The 19,118-nt window shown below is 37.5% G+C and overlaps 1 protein-coding gene across 1 annotated transcript in view; it reads right to left on the reverse strand.

The window, feature by feature from the left end:
* The window catches only part of LOC117175704 (serine/threonine-protein kinase minibrain), a 349,640-nt gene that overhangs the window by 267,094 nt on the left and 63,428 nt on the right, over positions 1-19,118 (reverse strand). The gene's annotated exons all lie outside the window — the stretch shown is intronic.

A 19,118-nucleotide genomic window follows, 5' to 3' on the forward strand; every position in this document is an offset into this window, starting at 1 on the left:
CCAACCATTTTTCAATGTCGAGTCAGTGTACAAACCAACGAGCACCGGGTAGGTCATGATAAACTCATGAACCTAAGTACAAAACATTTATCTGTTAAACAAGACGTCACTTAAGTGAAACTTTGTGAAAAATGAAACTCGTCGATCATATACCAATAAAATTGATTTTTATATCTTATTCCCAAAATAAAGCTATTTTTTCTTACAGTTATTTTCCTCTTGAATCCGTGAATCCAAAGATATTAGTTGGATGAAATTTATAGACGCTTCATAATTACAACACTAATTCTTATAAATATTTTTTGGTCCTTCGAGCCGGATTCGGGAGTGTAAAGAAAAATTAAAGAAAAATTAACTCTAAAAGTGGAAAAAATTGGCTTGAAAAGCGAGTTAGAAAAGTTCGGTAGTGCTAAACTGTCGAGAAAACCAGTATGGCGTCAAAAGTCGTTACATTTGAATTTTAAGCCCGGTGTTCGCTTAACTGATTTGTATCTGGATTATTGGTGTGGAAAATTGTTCTCAAATTTTTTGGCTTTTGGATATTTTGTTAAACACTATGAGAATTTCGAACAGTGCAGTGATCGAAAGATTCAGTGAAGAAAGATGTTCTGAGTGAGACATATTACCATCGTGTGTGTTCCGTACGTGCATGACGTCACACGCACCCAAGGAAACCCACGACCTCGTTTATCGTGGATCATGATTGTTCACCGTGAATCATTAATCGCTTACTGCTCATCACATATGTCATAGCTACTCAAAGGAGCGTTATCTTCAGATGCTTCTCTTATTATGCCTTTATCGATGTTCTACTGCTGCCAGTTTCCAATACAAACAGCTGTTTAAATAGCTGTCTTTCTGCTTCTTCGTCTTCAACGGGAGAATTAAAAGTCTCGCTTTGCATTGAAGAGTGTCTACAAGGCAAGTCTTACGGTGTTCAACTTCGCACTTTACGAAGTTTTCAGCTGTCACTTTCGCATTACGCTGGGACAGTCTTTATTATGATTATATTACACACGTAACGTTGCTTTACTTATTCTCTTATATTTATGTTATGACAGCATCAGTATTACTAAAATAAAAGTCGCACACTATATCTCACCTTTACGGCTGCTTGTACGCCAAAGGAATATTGTACAATTGAATGTTTAATGATTAAGCTGATTATTTTCTCGTCAGTTAAATTTAAATTGTTTAAATAATTTCTAGATCATTATTGCTAGTAACTCTGCATCATTTTTCAAATCATTATGTCTATAATGGAAGCGTTAGGTATCGAGCTTGTTTCATTGCATGAAGCTATTATGCGTACAGAAATTAATTTTAAGAAACTCGCATGCGACAAGAGAAATGAGACAACTATTAGAGGTCGTTTAGAACTGCTAAAAGAAAAATGGCATCGATGCTTAGAACTAGACTTAAAGGCTAGAGCGCTCTATACGTCGGAAGAAAAAAAGACCATAGGATATTTTTCTGAAAGTCAATTTCTGCAAATTGAATAAGCTTATCTTGAACCTCTCGATTATTTAAATTCAAAGTTGCATACATTTGTCTCAAATGTTGCGGTAGAAGCTAAACAACCGACGCAAGAAAACGTTAATCAGCAAAATTATACTATTCCCAAATTACCTAAAATTACGTTGCCTGAATTTTCAGGCAGTTATGTTGACTGGAAAAATTTTCGTGATCTGTTTGAGGCGTTAATTGTTAATAATATGTCTTTATCTAATGTGTCACGTTTACACTATCTGAAATCTTTGTTAGTAGGTGATGCTAGTCATGTCATTAAACATGTGACAGTGAGCGATGCGAATTTCACTACTTCTTGGGAGACAATTAAAATTCGCTACGATAATAAATGCGCTCTAATCAATGCTCATTTGCAAGCAATCGCGACTATACCGCATGTATCTAACAATTCTGTGGTGGAATTAAGGGTGTTACGTGATTCTACAAATGAAGCGTTGACATGCTTAAAAAATTAAAATCGACCAACTCAGCATTGGGATGATGTTATGGTGTTTTAACAGTGCGTAAATTAGATATGTCATCTTTGAAGGAATGGGAGATGCACTTGGGATCTGAAACTGACTATCCTACTTTCAAAAAATTAGATGATTTTTTAGCAACACGCGTTCGGACTATAGAAGCGATTCAGTTATCAAAAGGTAATCTACCAGAAAAGGGTAAAATTAACAAAGGACAATCAGTTAAAGGTCACAATGCCCCTACCAATTCAAAATGCTTAATGTGTAAAGAAAATGATCACTTATTTAAATGTAAACAATTTAGAGAATTATCTATTGATCAACGCAAGGAACTCGTGTTACGTCATCACTGTTGTTTCAATTGTCTGACACCAGGTCATAAACCTTACAACTGTTCTAGCAAGTATGCTTGTGGTAAGTGCCATCTTAAACATAACACATTGCTACATATTGAATCTAAATCTAATTCTAATTCTATTGCTACAAAGCCGGCGTTGACTTCCGCCAACACTCTTGCAATCAGTTCTCCAGTGGCCGGAACTAGTAATACGGGCTTAGTAATAAATGAAATATCGGATAGCCCTCCGCTAACAATACAGGGAGCCCATCATACGAATCTCAATGACGCTACAGTTTATTTTTTTAATATTAAACGCGATCTTTCACGCTCTACTTTGCTCGCAACCGCCGTAGTAAGCATACGAGCTGATAATGGCCGGGTTCATGCCTGTAGAGTTCTACTTGATCAGGGCTCGGAATGTTGTTTTTTATCTGAAAGATTAGTGAAAATTCTGAATCCGAAGTATCAAAGAGTGGATGCTTTAGTTTACGGTGTAGGAGGTGAGATGATGGGTGCCGCGAAAAAGTTAGCTCAAGTAGCACTTTTACCAAAGAGAGGTGTGATCGAACCTGTATTTATGCAAGCTTTAGTGTTATTGCATATAACGTCTTACACCCCACCTGTAAGACCGGGGGGAGCAGTTGAAAAGGAATTAAAAGAACTTTCCTTAGCAGACCCTGATCCATTTGGCTCAGTAGCCATAGATATGATTCTAGGAGCAGATATATTTGGATCATGTCTCTTAACACGGCTTAAACAGGGTAGTCTAGGCTCTCTTACAGCGCAAGATACTATTTTCGGATGGATCCTCTCTGGGTCGGTTTTTAAGTCAAACAGCAGCTGGTCTTTACCAGTAACAGCGCATCAAAGTATAACCGAGGAAGTCCTTCACGATGATTTGCTTAGGTTCTGGGAAATGGAGGAACCAACCTGCAGATCCCTTTTGACTGCTGATGAGATGAGTTGTGAGCAGCATTTTGTGTCGACTCATCATCGTTTAGCATCAGGAAGGTATATGGTACGCTTGCCCTTTAAGAATGGACCTCCGATAGATATAGGCAGTTCGTTAAATAGAGCAAAGTTAGTCTTGAAGAGAGTATATGCTCGCTTGCTTAAGGATTCAGCTTTATTTTCTCAATACACGGTGTTTTTAACCGAATATGAACAGTTACGTCATATGGAACGCGTTCAGCCGTTTTCTGAAGTTGATTCTCCTGAAACAGTTTATTTGCCCCATCATCCTATCCTTAAGGATGATAGTTCCACTACTCGTTTAAGAGTAGTATTCAATGGCTGAAGTTTGACATCCAATAACATCCTAGAATTCGCATTTTCACATCGGGCCTAAAATTCTTACGGATTTAGTTTCCATTATAATACGCTGGCGATCCCATCGCTTTGTGTTCGTCGCCGACGTAGAGAAAATGTTTCGACAGATTTTGGTTGACCCACGTGATAGAAAACATCAACGTATAGTTTGGTATTCCTCTGAACAAAAAGTTGAGGCTTGGAATTTAAATACAGTCACGTATGGTACTGCTTGCGCTCCTTACATCGCTAACAGAGTCATTAAACAATTAGCCAATGATGAAGGGTCTAATTTTCCTGCAGCCAAATCAGTCCTCCAAAATAATGTTTACGTGGATGACGTTCTTTTTGGCGCTGATGAAATGGATGCAGCTCGAAGATTAAGAATGCAAGTCATTCACCTTTTCGAAAAGGGTTGTTTTCATCTAAGAAAATGAGCAAGTAATAATGAATTATTATTATCAGATTGTCCCTCAGGAACTCATGAGAAAGCGTTTGATTTTCTAATGGATGAGGATATTAAACTGAAAGTTTTGGGTTTGCAATGGGATCCTGAATCCGATGTTTTTCGATTTAGGGTTGAGCCCCGACCTATGGATTTTCCGACGAAACTTTTAATTCTTTCAGTTATCGCAAAGCTGTATGATCCAATGGGTTGGTTATCTCCAGTTGTAATAGTCGCTAAGCGTTTAATGCAGCAGCTATAGCTTCAAAAGCTGCAGTGAGATGAGCCTTTACCCACTGATTTGGAGGATTATTGGTCCAAATATTATAAGGGTCTTATCCATCGACTTGGCGTACATTCGTATCTAATCGAGTGGCTCATATTCATGAGCTTGTTCCAAACGCTAAGTGGAGATATGTTCCCACTAAGGACAATCCCGCTGATTGCGCTTCCAGGGGTCTCTTCCCAGAAGAATTGAAGGATCATCCCTTATGGTGGCATGGTCCACAATGGCTGACCAAACATTCTGCTAGTTGGCCAGAATCAAGGTCCGTTTTGTCTCAAGATATGGACCTTGAGTGGAGTAAGAAAGTTACTCATCATACTATGAAGCAGGCTAAGCAACCCTTCGACCTAGCTGATAGGTTTTCGTCTTGGCCAAATTGTTGGGAGTGACCGCCTATTGTCTTCGATTTTTTACAGCTTTCATGATTAAGGTGGGTAGGTTACCGAAGTCTGCGTTTCAACATAAGACATTGGCTCTCTCGTCAGATGAGATTCAGCAAGCTTCCTTGTATTGGATCAGGAGAATTCAAAAGGAGAACTTCGAACCTGAGTTGTGCGCCCTTCAACATGACAACCAGATAAAACAGAGCTCGTCTTTAAAAACGTTATACCCATTTTTGGATGCATCTGGTGTACTGCGTTTGGGGGGACGTTTAGATAATGCCCCAATTAGTTACGATGAAAAGCATCCTATTATGTTGCCGCGTCATCGAATAAGTGAGCTTATCGCTCATCAATCACACATTAGATCATTGCATGGTGGTACGCAACTTACTTTACGCACGTTACGACAGAGATTTTGGGGGTCAGGAGCTCGCACGCTTGTCAAGAGATTGATTTATTTCTGGGTTTTATGCGTGCGTCAGCGAGCTACTCTCTCTCAACAGCTGATGGGTAGTCTTCCGAATTTTCGGAATACTCCAAGTCGTCCCTTTACACATACTGGGGTTGACTATGCGGGTCCTTTCAACGTACGCGTATTACCGGGGAGAGGGCAAAAGAGTTACAAGAGTTACGTAGCCTTATTCGTCTGCTGCGTGGCTCGGGCCATACATTTGGAACTTGTTTCAAATTACTCCTGTGAAGCTTTTCTAGCAGCTTACCATCGCATTACAAATCGTCGTGGATTACCAGCTCACATGTACAGTGACAATGGTACCACATTTCAGGGAGCTGAATGAGAATTGCGTAATTGCCTTTTAAATCTACGTAAAGATTAAAACTTGCAGAATCAACTCGCCAGCCAAGGAAGTACTTGGCATTTCATTCCGCCTTCTGCAATATAATTATCTGGAGCAGAAAGTGCTGGAAGATAGCGCCAAAGTCACCAATAATTAAGGTAAAGGTTTGTCACGGATAAACAGTTAAAATCAATTGTTCATAATTGCTTATGCATAAAAATAACGATGTGCAAAAAGACAGATGAAAAAATGAAGCAAAAACATATGCCAAACAACAATTGAAAGCACGGTCCACCCGATGATGTACAGTATTGAAATAAGAAAAATATTAATTTAACAGGAAAAAGTTAACAAAAGTTAACTATTCCCAGGGATACATATTTTCGTAAGTATTACATTTGTTGATCAAATTGATATATTTAGAGAAATCATCGATTAAAGAAACACCGGAAAAATAAGAAGCTGTTTTTCTTTACACTAAGTCCTTTTTCTGAAATTTTCAAGAAAAAAGCTTCCCTTTACATATATTTAGGTCTTTATTACCGTAACAAAGGTCATTTTCAAGCAGGCGCCATGGGAATTTCACACATTTTCGTGGCCCAATGACGTAAACGTAGACGGTTACACTGCTTTTAGGGAAAATTCTACGTCAAGAAGGCTAACCGTTTATGCCTACGCTACTGGGCCACTAAAAATGTGACAAGAGCCAATTTCGCCTCCGTCAAATTTACCTTCGTCACTGTAATAAAGATCTAATGCATTTTAACAAATAAATATTAACTTTAACAGTAATAAATAATAGAAATGTTAAAGTAAAGCCACTTATTATTTTATTTTTTTAAATAATATACATAAAGAATAACTTACTTTAAATCAAAGAAGCTGAAGCCAATTTTTTGCACAATATTTACACAATTGATGTACTAATTTTGAGAACACCTTATTTATAATTGCAAAGGATATATCACGTTGAAGTATTTGCAATCTAAAAAGCGTATCAGTTGATAAATATAAACATCTTAAAATAATGTTCTTCATCAATGTTAAAGTAGACTGTAAAGGAGTATCTTTTCACTCTAGAAAATTCCCGAAAAAATTACTTGCTCTTAAGAAAAACAGCGTTTTACTTTTCTGGTATTTCCTTAATCGATTTTTTTTCTAAATGCGTCAATTTTATCAAAAAATTTAATACTTATGAAAATATGTATCTCTGGAAGTAGTCCAACTTTTGTTTAAAACTTTTTCCTGCGAAATTAATATTTTTCTTATTTCAATAGAGTACCTTATCACAGTCGTCGACAAACTTTTTTCTTACTTTTCAGGTATGGTCAGGCCCGCCCCGACTTAATTTTTTCTACTACTTTTCGGTATTTTAAGCCTTATTTAGCATTAAATTGAATATTAGGCTCGTTTCTTGATAATAAACTCCTTACTTTGACATGCCTGTGAAAAAAGACCCTTGCTGGAGTAAGCTCACTCCCGCCGAGATCAATGAATAGACAGAAAAGGGCTTAAAGGGACTCTATAGTTTGTATCCAGCCCCTTGACCTTCTCGGTGGAGAGCCTATTGTTCCCTCGCAATCGAGTCGCGACAGTACAGACTTCTACAAGCTACAGTACTACAGCGAACATGGATGCGAACCATGGAATAAGCAGTACAAGGTGCAATTAGAAAAAGATATTAGAAAGAGAAAGAAGAGACAGTGCAAAGCAAAGTAGTGTTGAAATTTGATCAATTTTAAACTCAGATTTGATACAATATAGCTGCGTCACCCGTAGAGGCTAGGGAGGGTAATAAGTAATTAAAATGTTCTGAAAGCGCCCTGATTGGTGTATCTGGCTCCAATCACATGAAGAAAAAGAATATTAACATAGAGTGACTGTAAATTAAAGGAAAATTTAAATTTTGCTTCTTATACATGTTTTATTTAACAAATAAAATATTTATATGGAAAAAGAGTGTTTATTTTGCTTAAAAAAAGAAGGCGGAAATCCACTTTTCACATGTCAAGTTGGCAGCATCTCCTACATGTATCAAAATATTTACTAATGTACTAATCACGTTACTAACCTATATAAATTGACATCCTTACTTGCTCGCAACCGCACTGCTGTCCGAAAATCATATTTTCAGCAAATTTATCACTTCTCGCTTTGGATAATTCACTCTACCTCCCTCGGAGTTCTCGGCAGAGCAGGGTCGCGGCCAGGGTACTCAGCATGTGCATAACACGCTTTTCACCTAACGATGGGACCTACTTGAAGCAAAATGCGTCAGAGTATACCACGGTGGAAATGCCCCCATTCTGGCATGCGGAAGATACACCCAATGTACGCGAAATAACTCCTGATGATTTGAGGAGAGCAAAAGTTTTCTCCTTGGACAAGGACTGTTTAAAATTTCTGTTAAAACCTTCGCGCATCTTCTTGTCAAGTAGCTGTTGTCGGAATCCTTTGACCTCTACTTTGTTTATTTAGAATTTTAGAAGTAGGGCATTTAGAAGGAGTTATGCACTATTCTCACTTCTTATGTTAAGAGTCAACCCAAGGGAATCAGCCGCCTGCTCCGCAGCTATATAACGGAACTCCCCTTTGCCAATTATCTCGTGTTTCCTGATCATTTTTCGGACAAGATATTTCCCCTTTGCAACGGTGTAAGTTGTAACCAGAACAATTCGAGTATACAGACATTAGAGATTTCGAATTCCGCGTCCGCATTGACAGCGTGAGATGTATAATCGCGGAACGGACGAGTTGATATGCAAGTTCTTATGCATATGCATGATCTTATGCAAGGCGATATCAAGGACCTTATGCTTATTCATCGTGCTTTAAAACACCCCACACGAGTAGAATAGAGCCGCGAAGGCAAACATGTTAGGCGCAGATACCTTGTCCACCGCTGACAGGTTTGAAGACCTAATCTGTTGAAGAAGATGCTTGTATCTGCTTCAGAAAGACTATTTCACTGATGTTGCATCCTGGATTGTGGCTTCCAGGCACGTCCAGGTATTTATAGGTTTCTCTAATGTCAAGATATCTAATAATACTTATATTCACAAGTTCAGCGGCCCCGGGAATGCCAGTAATATTTTCTCGCTTTAGATCAATCGTGGAACACATGTCCAATCAAAAGTCTACACCAATCTGTTCTGTGCACCTCTTGAGGATATTTAAAGCAAGTTGAAGTTGGTTTGCATCAGAAGCATAGATATTCAGGTCATTCATTTCAAATACATGAGTGATCGTATGCTCGCGATGATTAGCTTCACCACACAGGTACTCAGGAAAATTGCGTAGTGCGAGATATATTGGCAGAGGTGTGATGCAAAAGAGCAAATGTCTCACAGTGTCGCTCTGAACGACGCCCCTCTGGAAAATGACGTTCGTTGTCACACGACAATTTACAGATGAGATAATAAATCTAGTTTTCCAAAGGGGCATTAGTCTCGACATGCATCTCATTACGCGTGAATGAACCTTCAAGCTTTCAAACAGATGATAAGTCTATGAGAGGTAGAATCGAAAGCTTTCCGGTAGTCAATCCAGGCCATCAAAGGGCGCGCTGATAGGCTTCTGCGTCTTTGCAGACGCACCTGTCAATTAGCAGGTTCTCTCGGTAGACTGCTGCACATTTTTTCGAGCCAACATAATCGTATATCTCGCTCTACACAGGCTCAATTCTTAGAACAATCATGCTGTTTAAGATAACTGTAAAGATCTTATACAAGGTGCTCAAACAAGTTATTAGTCTGTCATTCTCTGGTTTCGATAAGTTGCCTTTTTCGGTGGAACTATAGTGCGTCCTAACATCAGCCACTGCGGAATAAGCGGAAAGATTCATTATGCCCCTAAATGCCTTTTTCACCTCTCATGCAGCAACATTGTCGGATGCTCTTAGAGTTCGATCGTTTTGAACAGAATCTACTGCTTTTTGCTGGTGTCATTGTTGTTCCAAAGAGCAGCTAGTGAAAGGGTTCGTCCATCAGCCAACAACGGGTCGGTAAACTGTGCCGATCACCCTAGATTTCGGAATGCTGTAAATAATTTAGATGGAAACATGACGAAGAACCGGCAAAACGTTCACACTGTGTGGAAGAATCGACTCACGGAAGACTTGATGGGCACCTATGAAGCCAGTATTATTCCTGTTCACAGAGGCTTTATGGCGGATATGCATACTCTGTGGTACGAGAAATATACAGAACTTCAGCACGTTTCGAAACAGTCTTTGCTCGAAATTAAGCTGCCTATCTTTAGAAAACTGGATACGAATGCAGAGCGCTTCCTCAACCGCTTTATGAAAAAGTCACAGATGAAGAGAAGGAAGCGACAGAAGACTAACCATGGAAAGAAGGCACTCCCTTAGAGCTCATAGCGATTTTAGAACAAAGAGGAAAATTAATAATCAAGTTACTTCTAAGCCCCAAAATCTGACTGAAATTGATGTCTTAGTTCGCGAGGATATCTCGGAGGATTTCGACCTCTCCTGCATCAATTGATCAGTCTACGGTGACACGAGAGCTTTGGCTGCCTGTTCACAAAAGGGTCTGAAAGTTTACCCATGAACTAAGAACTTACCATCGCACGTTTGAAAAGCTGTGACAATCAAGTAGCACATTGTTGAAAAAATACGAATATCATCTGACGCACTGTAGTTCTACCGAAGACAGGCGACTTGTACAACATCAGAAATACAGACCATAACCTATCTGAGCACGCTGTATAAAATGTTTGAATCTACCATGAAGACATGATTGCTCGGAGAGTTGTTCAGGTATTCTGAAGGAATACCGTAAAGCATTCGATTCAGCCTGTAATCGAATTATAAGCAGTCCATTGAAAATCTTGAAGGTTTATACACACATAATAGGATGCATAGAGAGATTGATGTCCCTGCGGAAAAATAATTTGTAATGTCTCATCTGGAAATTAGCGTGTGACAAGGAACAGCGTAACCTTCCAGAGGGACGTCTTTCAGGGCGAAGCCAGGAGCCCTCTGCTCTGTTAAATCACATTTCTGCCACAATCTCTCGTACCACGCAATTCTTCTTGTTACCTCTGCGGCGACACTAATTATCGTTAGCATAAATCACTCATTTATTTTATATATATGACCTGACGATTTATGCTTGTAGTTCAAAGCAACTTCAGTGTGCTGTTATATCGTCAAGGGGTATACGGGAAAGATTAACATGAACTTTCGACTGGACAAGTGTGCCAAGATTAATCTAAAGCTAGGAGCGATTACTAGCGTTCCCGGGGACTCTGGGCTTGTGTTACTAGGAATCTTGACACTGAACTGACATATACATACCTGTACATGCCTCAAGAGCCGCATTCCGGACGTAAAATCAGTAAAGGAGTCTCTACGCAGCAGAAACAAGCGTCTTCTTCGACAGATTTGGTCTTCCAATCTGTCAGTGTTGAACAATCTATCTGCGACTATATGTTTGCCATCCTGATTCTACTTTACTTGTTTGGGATGGTTCCATGGGGGAAGAAGGAGCTTACGACCTTTATATAGCCACCTGCAACATCATGAATATGCAGAAAACCTTGCATATCAATTCGTCCGTTCCACGATTATAACAATATTCTTCTGGGTTCAGCTTAAATCTTTGCAAATAGAAGAGATCCTCTCCTAAAAATTGTGAGAAAATACGAGATGGTTAGAAATGGATGCTGGAGTAATTCTGGCTATGCCCAATATTGTATAGGGATGTCCGCGAAGGTATCACGCCCAAACGTAGGCGTGCTCGTGGGAACAACAATGATAACATTAAACATGGTTGTAAATGCGTTTCAAACAATGGAACGCGCGAGACTCTCGACAATGGGTCGAACAACAATGCCGACTACTCTGGAGATCGGGGCGCCAATCAAGGCGGAGTCAATAAGATTGACCATCAAAATCTCAATACTTTTGAATGAGCGAATACACTGAAGAACGATCTGCTAGAGTGCTACGAAATCTAAAAGGCCACTGAGCGTTAAGATTACATGGCACGACTGCATGCTGAGTGGTGCGAGAAACAGCCAAAGCTCCCGCCCGTTTTGATTTAACTACTGTGAAACCGTGCCAATGATTGGGGGAAAAGGGTTTATATATGCATTCTTTCCCAAGAGTCCGACCTCTGTAACATCAATGGTAGTATTTATAATGCAGCGAGATCTTTAGTAGCTGGAAACCGTAAAGCAAACCCAACGACTGATTACAAGATCAAAAAACGAAGGCTTCGTTGTCATAAAAAGATGAAGGCATCAACTCAGCAAAAATTCGGTTAGGCAATACAGTAGTACGCTTCCGGCATTCAATGTGCAATTGACTAGATAACATCTGACAGGAATTTCACTTCTAAGGTCTGACAGTTTGCGCCCGTACTGCGGATCAGTCATCATACATTTAACAAGGCAAAGCTGTTGATCATCAGACAGCGCCAGAAGGAGCCTAAAACAGACGGAGAGGTGGTTGAGAGAAAAGAAACAGTTTTTCTCTAACCCGTCTTGGCTATTCTAAGACCCTCGAGTTACTGCCAACCACCCGCCCAAACCAGAGGAAGTCGAGCCATTTTAGAGTACTAACTCGAAAATTTGACTTCTTTAGAACTCTTGAAGTTTTTGGTAGAAAATATCTGCTGCACGAACATTTGCTGTTTTCATAAATAATTTTAAAAAATACAGCCTAGTCGTTTCCAACTATCCAATATCATACAATCCAAAACTTTCCCTGAGGTAGGGTCAGAGAAATGACGCCTTCCTTTAACAGCATGATTTCATGAAAAGCGTAGTCGGGGAATGAAACCCATCGCATTCAAGAAGAAGATATTTATTTACAACCGGTGAACTCATCAAGTACACAGACAGCTCTAAAGACTCCCTTAGCTCTAGAGCTGAAATACTTGGGATGAAACCTAATGCGGGGATAACAATCGAACTGGACAAACTCCCATCCATATTTAAAGCTTAAATCCAGGCTTGCCTGGAGGAGATTCGTAAATGTGGGTAAACATCCTTCAAAGAAAACAAGAGCGCTAAATGAGAATTGATAAGAATTCTCATGTTCTCATAACGCTTTTTTAGGATATTCCAAGCTTGTTAATAGTTCTCATTTGTTACCGAGATGTTCTTGAATAACTGTGCAGGTACTCCAGAAAGATTAGCCGTTGTATTAAGCGAAGGTAATGCGTCAAAGGCATCAAAGTATTTCCCCTTAGCATCTTGTTACCATTCCTCGACTTTGTCGTGAAATCTGTTATTGAAGTAAAATAAATTTCTTTCACGAGAAATTGTCAACAACTCAATATGCTATCTTGAAATTCAGAAAACGGTGTTTCACGAGTTTCTAATCGCGCTTTAAGAAAACCCCAAGGGGGCTTCTTAGGTACCGAATTAAAAGAGTTGTGAATCCGCTCACCAAGTTGCACTTGTTTAAGCAGGCACACGTCCGCACTCGAATTTTGAGAGGCACGATAGTTTTATTAAGATTTAATTTGATTAAAATTGATGACAACAAGAACTTATAAATTAAAAAATCAAGTTAAAAGAGTGCAGATAATTAAAGAAAGTCGTCGCCCGCATTGGACATGAACGTGAAACGTTCTAAAGTATATGTATGAACCAAAGATACCCGACATAAAATAATTAATGTCAAGTTAAATATTTCACTTGACTGAATTAAACAGAATTAAACTTATCATTCAATCTCGAAACTTTATTCTATCTGTAGAAAAAACATGATTTATTCCATCATAAGTAGCGAATATGGAAAATTGTTTATGAATTTTATTTATAAAATAACAAATTATTTATTAAAATCATTAATTCAACTAAGAAGTCTTGTTGTACATAAATTGCTCAAATTATAAAAAATTCTATTCGTTTTTAACGTTTACTTAGCTATTCAACATTTTTTGGTTAATAGCTTTTTGTTTTCTAGCTATTTTTGAATGAATTTGAAATAAGTGTTTGTGGAGAAACGAAAAATCAAGTTTGACGCTTCGTGTTGCCAACCATAGAAAGCAAGAGCAAGCAATAACACTGAATTAGAGCTAACTTACATCACAGATTTAGATATTTAAACGGTTTTGAAAAAGGTAAGTAACTGTAAAACTGCAGGTCCGGACATAGTGTACAATTTCTCGTGAAAATACTTGACGGGTGTGGATCCTGCGTTGGCAAGGTGTTTTTAGAAGATCATCGAACACCCAAATTTGATACCAAAAGCTTTATGCTCAAAGGAACCATCTATATGTTGCCTAAAAACTAGACGCTCAGAATCTATCTAAATCTCGATCGATAGCTTGTCTTCCAACAATTTATAGTTGCCTTACAGCTATCACTGCAGATATTGTTTATTTTTACTGCAACGAGAAAGACATCCCCGCCGAAGAACTAAAAGGATGTTGCAAAAACTCGCGGGTCAGTAAATATCTAGTCACCACAGACGCTGTTGCCATGTAGCAAGCTCTCAAACATCGTAGAAACTGGCACATGTCATGCATTGAATAGAAGAAAGAGTTTTAATCTGTACAACATGAATATTGACGGGTATCTTTCAAGGAAACTCATTCAATGCATTATGGTGGACGGTCATCAACTGACCAATCTTTTCTACTATACCAGAAAGTACTTCTATGCTATAAGATAACCATCTAAGTTGAAATGACGAAGCACCGAATGCATCACAGTAATTCGGCGATGAAAATTATAGTTCTACCACGACATACAGGGGCTAAGAGCGTCTTAGATGTCAAGAAACTGTACAAGTCACAAGTTATACAATTGCGAGACTATTTTAACAGAAAGCGAGATCATGGCGCTTTACAAAACCATCTGTAAAGTGGATCTCGATTACATACCATTCAATTTGCCCTCGGATGAGGCATTGCATATTAGGGTAGAAACCATAGAGGAATTAGAAACGCCGTCGAAACAAAAGACCATCCACGAGGAACACCCCAAACTTTAGATCCACATGAAGTAGATGGCGATGCATCCAGTATTTGACTTAAAAGGGCATCCTGCTTTCAGAAACGGAATGATTCGTCATTGCGATTGAGGCCAGGGTTTTTAGTGCCAGAAATTATCGCAAAGACGTGTCACATCAAGACGTGGTTAACCGAGGCCGATTATGTTGAGATATCAACGAATTCACCAAACACATTACTGACCGTTGGCGCATAATGACTCAGAGAGAATATAAGTACAGATATAATGATGTGGCGGGCATTGTACATTAACAACTTGTCCTAAACCTAGGACTCTCTAGAATGGACTCTGTAGATAGATCCGACACCGTGATGCATGAGAAAAGGATGAAAGAGTCTACATCATCAACATTGCCTGTCCACTTACTCGAAATTCGCAGGCAACGTGTATAACAAAGATCGGTAAGAATATCGAGCTAAGGCATGATTTAAAGACAGTGTGGAGGAATGTGAAAGATGCAATAAGAATCTTGAACATTTAGGAGTCTATAGGGTGCTGCCAGCAGTTCTGAATTCCATTTTAATAATCCCCTGTCCCATTGTAAGAAACTTTCAAGGCTATTAAAAAGAAAGCTACTGAGAACCTATGGAATGGCAGATGGTAAAAGATAAACTCTAAACTACATCATGCTCCTATTTTTGTACATACTACAAAATCATTGCAAAAGATTTCAAACCTCGTATGGAATTAATTTCTAACATTCTCATCTAATCAGGCACTTACTCGACTTAGTCCGTGGCCGATGATAAAAACCGCGTTCACCCGAGAGAGTCATTTCGACGTGTCAGGAAAAAAACGGTCAACGAAAAATGGCCTTATGGGCATGTGATACTTAGAAAATTGTCTATTTTACCAGTTTTAGGTTCCGACGGCTTTTTTTTCTTTAATAATCAATATTTTGTCTTAAAAATTTGGGACATGATAGCGACCATGCTAACGGACGTCCCCACACACTTTTTTTGGCTTAATTCAAAAAAGTTTTAATTGAGCAAAATCTGATTAATTTGCATAGCGCTTAGGAATTAGTATCGATTTTACCAGTTTTAGGTTCCGATGGCTTTTTTTCTAGAATAATCAATATGTCTTAAAAATTTGGGAAATGATAGCGAACATGCTAACGGACGTCCCCACACACTTCATTCGTGTTTTTTTTTTCAAAAAATTTTTCATATTGCTAACAACGTATGTACATTTGGAGGTTATGTATGTTACAATTCTCCTGTGCGTTACTTTCAAACTACACAATATTTTTGGATGAAAACTTTGGACTTGCAAATAAACATAGTAACTAATCTCCCGGAACTAACCCTTTTTGCAGACAATCAAAAAAGTTTATTTCATAAATAATTTCCAGATGATCGGAAAGACAGAGATGAAAAACGACGTAAACTCAAAATAATACATATGAATGCAATTTTTATTTAGCACAATAAATTTTTTTGTTATTATCCCTCAAAAAAGAGTCCGGGGACGTCCGTTATGATATTTTATAGCATCTCCGAATTCAGTTTTTAAAAATTTTCATTTTTGTGGGGAAAAAAGCCGGGGAAACTGTAAGTATCACATGCCCTTATGTCAGAATGAGCCGCTTCCCATTGTCTGTGGCCTCTTATCATTTCCTTAGCAGTTTGGTCAATATCTTTAACCAATTTTTGATTGTTTAACTAATTATTATTTGTTTTAATAAGTGTTTCCCCGGTGAATCATAAAAAGTTCGTAATTCTTTGATTAATTATATAATTAATGAATGCTAGAAGTTATATTTTTTGTTTAAGACGTTCTACAATTGTCAACACAATTAATAATCATTTTCTTTAGTCTTTTCACGCAAAATTAATCCTCTTTTTCACATAGTCGAAACACCATGCCTATTCCTGGCGAATCTTAGGAGTCCACGGAATACTGCAATAATTCTCATACAGAATGTTCTCCTGGTTCCGAATCTGTGTGGTACGTTTTCGACATATATCAAGTTCTCGGGATATTTAAATTAATTTTTTTAGAATTAATTCCGATTCATACTTTTCTGTTGAAAAAATTTGAATATTGTTTTTTGAATTCTGTTAGATAAATCCAGACTGAATAAAACTTACTTTGACAATTTTCGACTCCCACGAATATTTATTGCACAGAAGGTGAAATAGGCAAAATAATGGAAAATATTTTTTTACGCTACAAAATCGGAAAATATTAATCTCATGAAAATTATTTTTATCATTCCTAAAAATGTCAGCTGAAGTACACACGTTTTATAATAAACCTTATTTCTCTAAAGTTGATTGTTCTCAATAAAAATGACTTTTTCTGGAAAAAATCCGGCATTTATAGTTAATTACGTTTTGTTCAAGTTGACAGAACTTCGCATGTTGATTATCCGAGGTGCTACTGAATAACGGGTGTGAGTCACATCGTCTTGTTCTACAGTAGTAACTAATATGAGCTTTCAAAATGTAAATGTCAATCTATGGTCATATATGCTACCGTACTCCAATATCACTCGAACTGCGAAAATCTAAAAAAGCTTTTCACCCAAAATAACTTGTCATGAAAAGTCATGAAAAGTCGAAAATACAAGGTAAAAATAACACAGTCACTTGCGGTTGGTACCTTTATTTCAGACCTCGAGCACGGCCGGGAAATACAACAGCAAAACATACGTTAGGGATACTATGTGGCGTGGTAGGGGCTGGTCTAAGTCTCATACATAATATCGATCGGTTTCTTCAAAACCTTCTGATATTCGTATGAAATATTTTCACTTTTTTAGTGTTAATAATATTGTTAATTGATATGTATTAATATATATTGTTAATTAACAGAAAGCGTATTAGAGAAACTGTGAAGTTAGCTAACGAAAGTCGCTCGGTTGCCCCATGCGGAGAAGCATGATTAGACACTTATTTGTTCTAGATGAAACACTTTCTAATGCAAAATAACAAATTAGGTGAAAAATAAATTAGCCAACTAATGGATTCTAATTTTTTTTGTTAAGTGGAATAGCGTAATAAATCTTTTCGAATTTAATGTAAGTAAATCAATTGTGTAGACAACAAATGGTTTTTTTGTCAAGTTTGCATTACTACATACAATGATAATATCGCATCTAATTTATTCTAGAAAATGAATTTTGATTCAAGGCAATGTGACGAGTGGGTCACGTGACTAGATTCCTGCCTTACTAAATAAGAAACACTAAGAAAGACGGGCACTTGACAAAAAAGCCATTTGTTGGGATAGCATAATATAATCTATACTTTAGTTTTTGCTTAAATTATTTCTTACAAGTATGAGATAGGTAAAACTATAATAACTAAAAATATAATTTCTACACACAAATAACTCATTCATCGGGTTTGCATGATTTCAATTTTTCAGGGAACAGAAAAGGTATTAATTATTGTAAATAAGCCATTTATTTATCGTTTTTATGTTTCAAAATCACATGGTTAATTATTTTAATTGAAATTATAAAAAAACAAAGTATATAATTAAATATTTTTCACGCAAGTAGAGGAGAGTACCCAAATATGAGATACCCACTCTGGTGCGATTGTCGGAATTCCATGGACTACATTTTTTTTTGCTGAAAATACACAAGATTTAAAAAAGTGCTTCTTCCAAACTCGTCAAACTATTCTCATAATATGAGATACCCCAGAAAATCGCTAATAAAATGCAAAATTAAGTATTATTTTTAATGAAAAACTTTATTCTATCTTTCCGAAGTATAAATTTATTGTTATTTAGATATATTTAGTTTTGGCAATAGTCACAAACCGTTTTGTAACCAGATTCCCCCGCGCAGCCAGAGTTTGTTATGAGAACCACAGGTATCTCATATTATGAGAATTAGACCGTGAAAATACGCACTTACTATGCCTGACCTGTACAATGAAAAACTTGAACACTATCGATATTTTCCTACTTAGTTATTCAATCCCTATCCCTCCAGACAGACTGTACTGCTAAATACTTATTTAATGCACAATAAATAGGGTTTAAAGACTTTCCTTCCAAGAACTCAACCACCACCGATTTTACGAAAAGTTAGCCCATAATCTTTAGAAGCACGATGAAAAATTGACTTTAACACAAAATTCTTTTGCTTTAACGATTGCAATTTAGCGATAGAACCAACAAAATGGGCCTCTTAGTTTAGCTGAAATCCCGCTATCTCATATCAGGTGGATATCTCATATTCGGGTACTCTCCTCTATGTTTTGATGTTCGACGTATCTTAAATTAAAATTATTGTTTAACAGTAAACACTTTCAAAATGATTAGTCGCACTAAGTCGATACAAATCTTGCTTATTGTTAATGTAAACATTATGCATTTTCGGCTACTTAACATCCCGAAAACGTATTAATTTTTATTTTTATTGAGAATTTTGTTTTAATTTCGCTTGCTAAATCTTTGAACTATTTAGGACTTTTTAGTCCTGATTTTGGTATACATCAGTCAAATTTCAACTTTTTCACTAACGATAAACAGTACATTTTGAAATGTTTTCCAAACCAGACTTACATTCATTAAATGTACTTAACCCTCTGCCGGTCATACGAAATTCCTACTCTATA

Source organism: Belonocnema kinseyi, chromosome 6, assembly GCF_010883055.1.
Source record: "Belonocnema kinseyi isolate 2016_QV_RU_SX_M_011 chromosome 6, B_treatae_v1, whole genome shotgun sequence".
NCBI lineage: Eukaryota > Metazoa > Arthropoda > Insecta > Hymenoptera > Cynipidae > Belonocnema > Belonocnema kinseyi.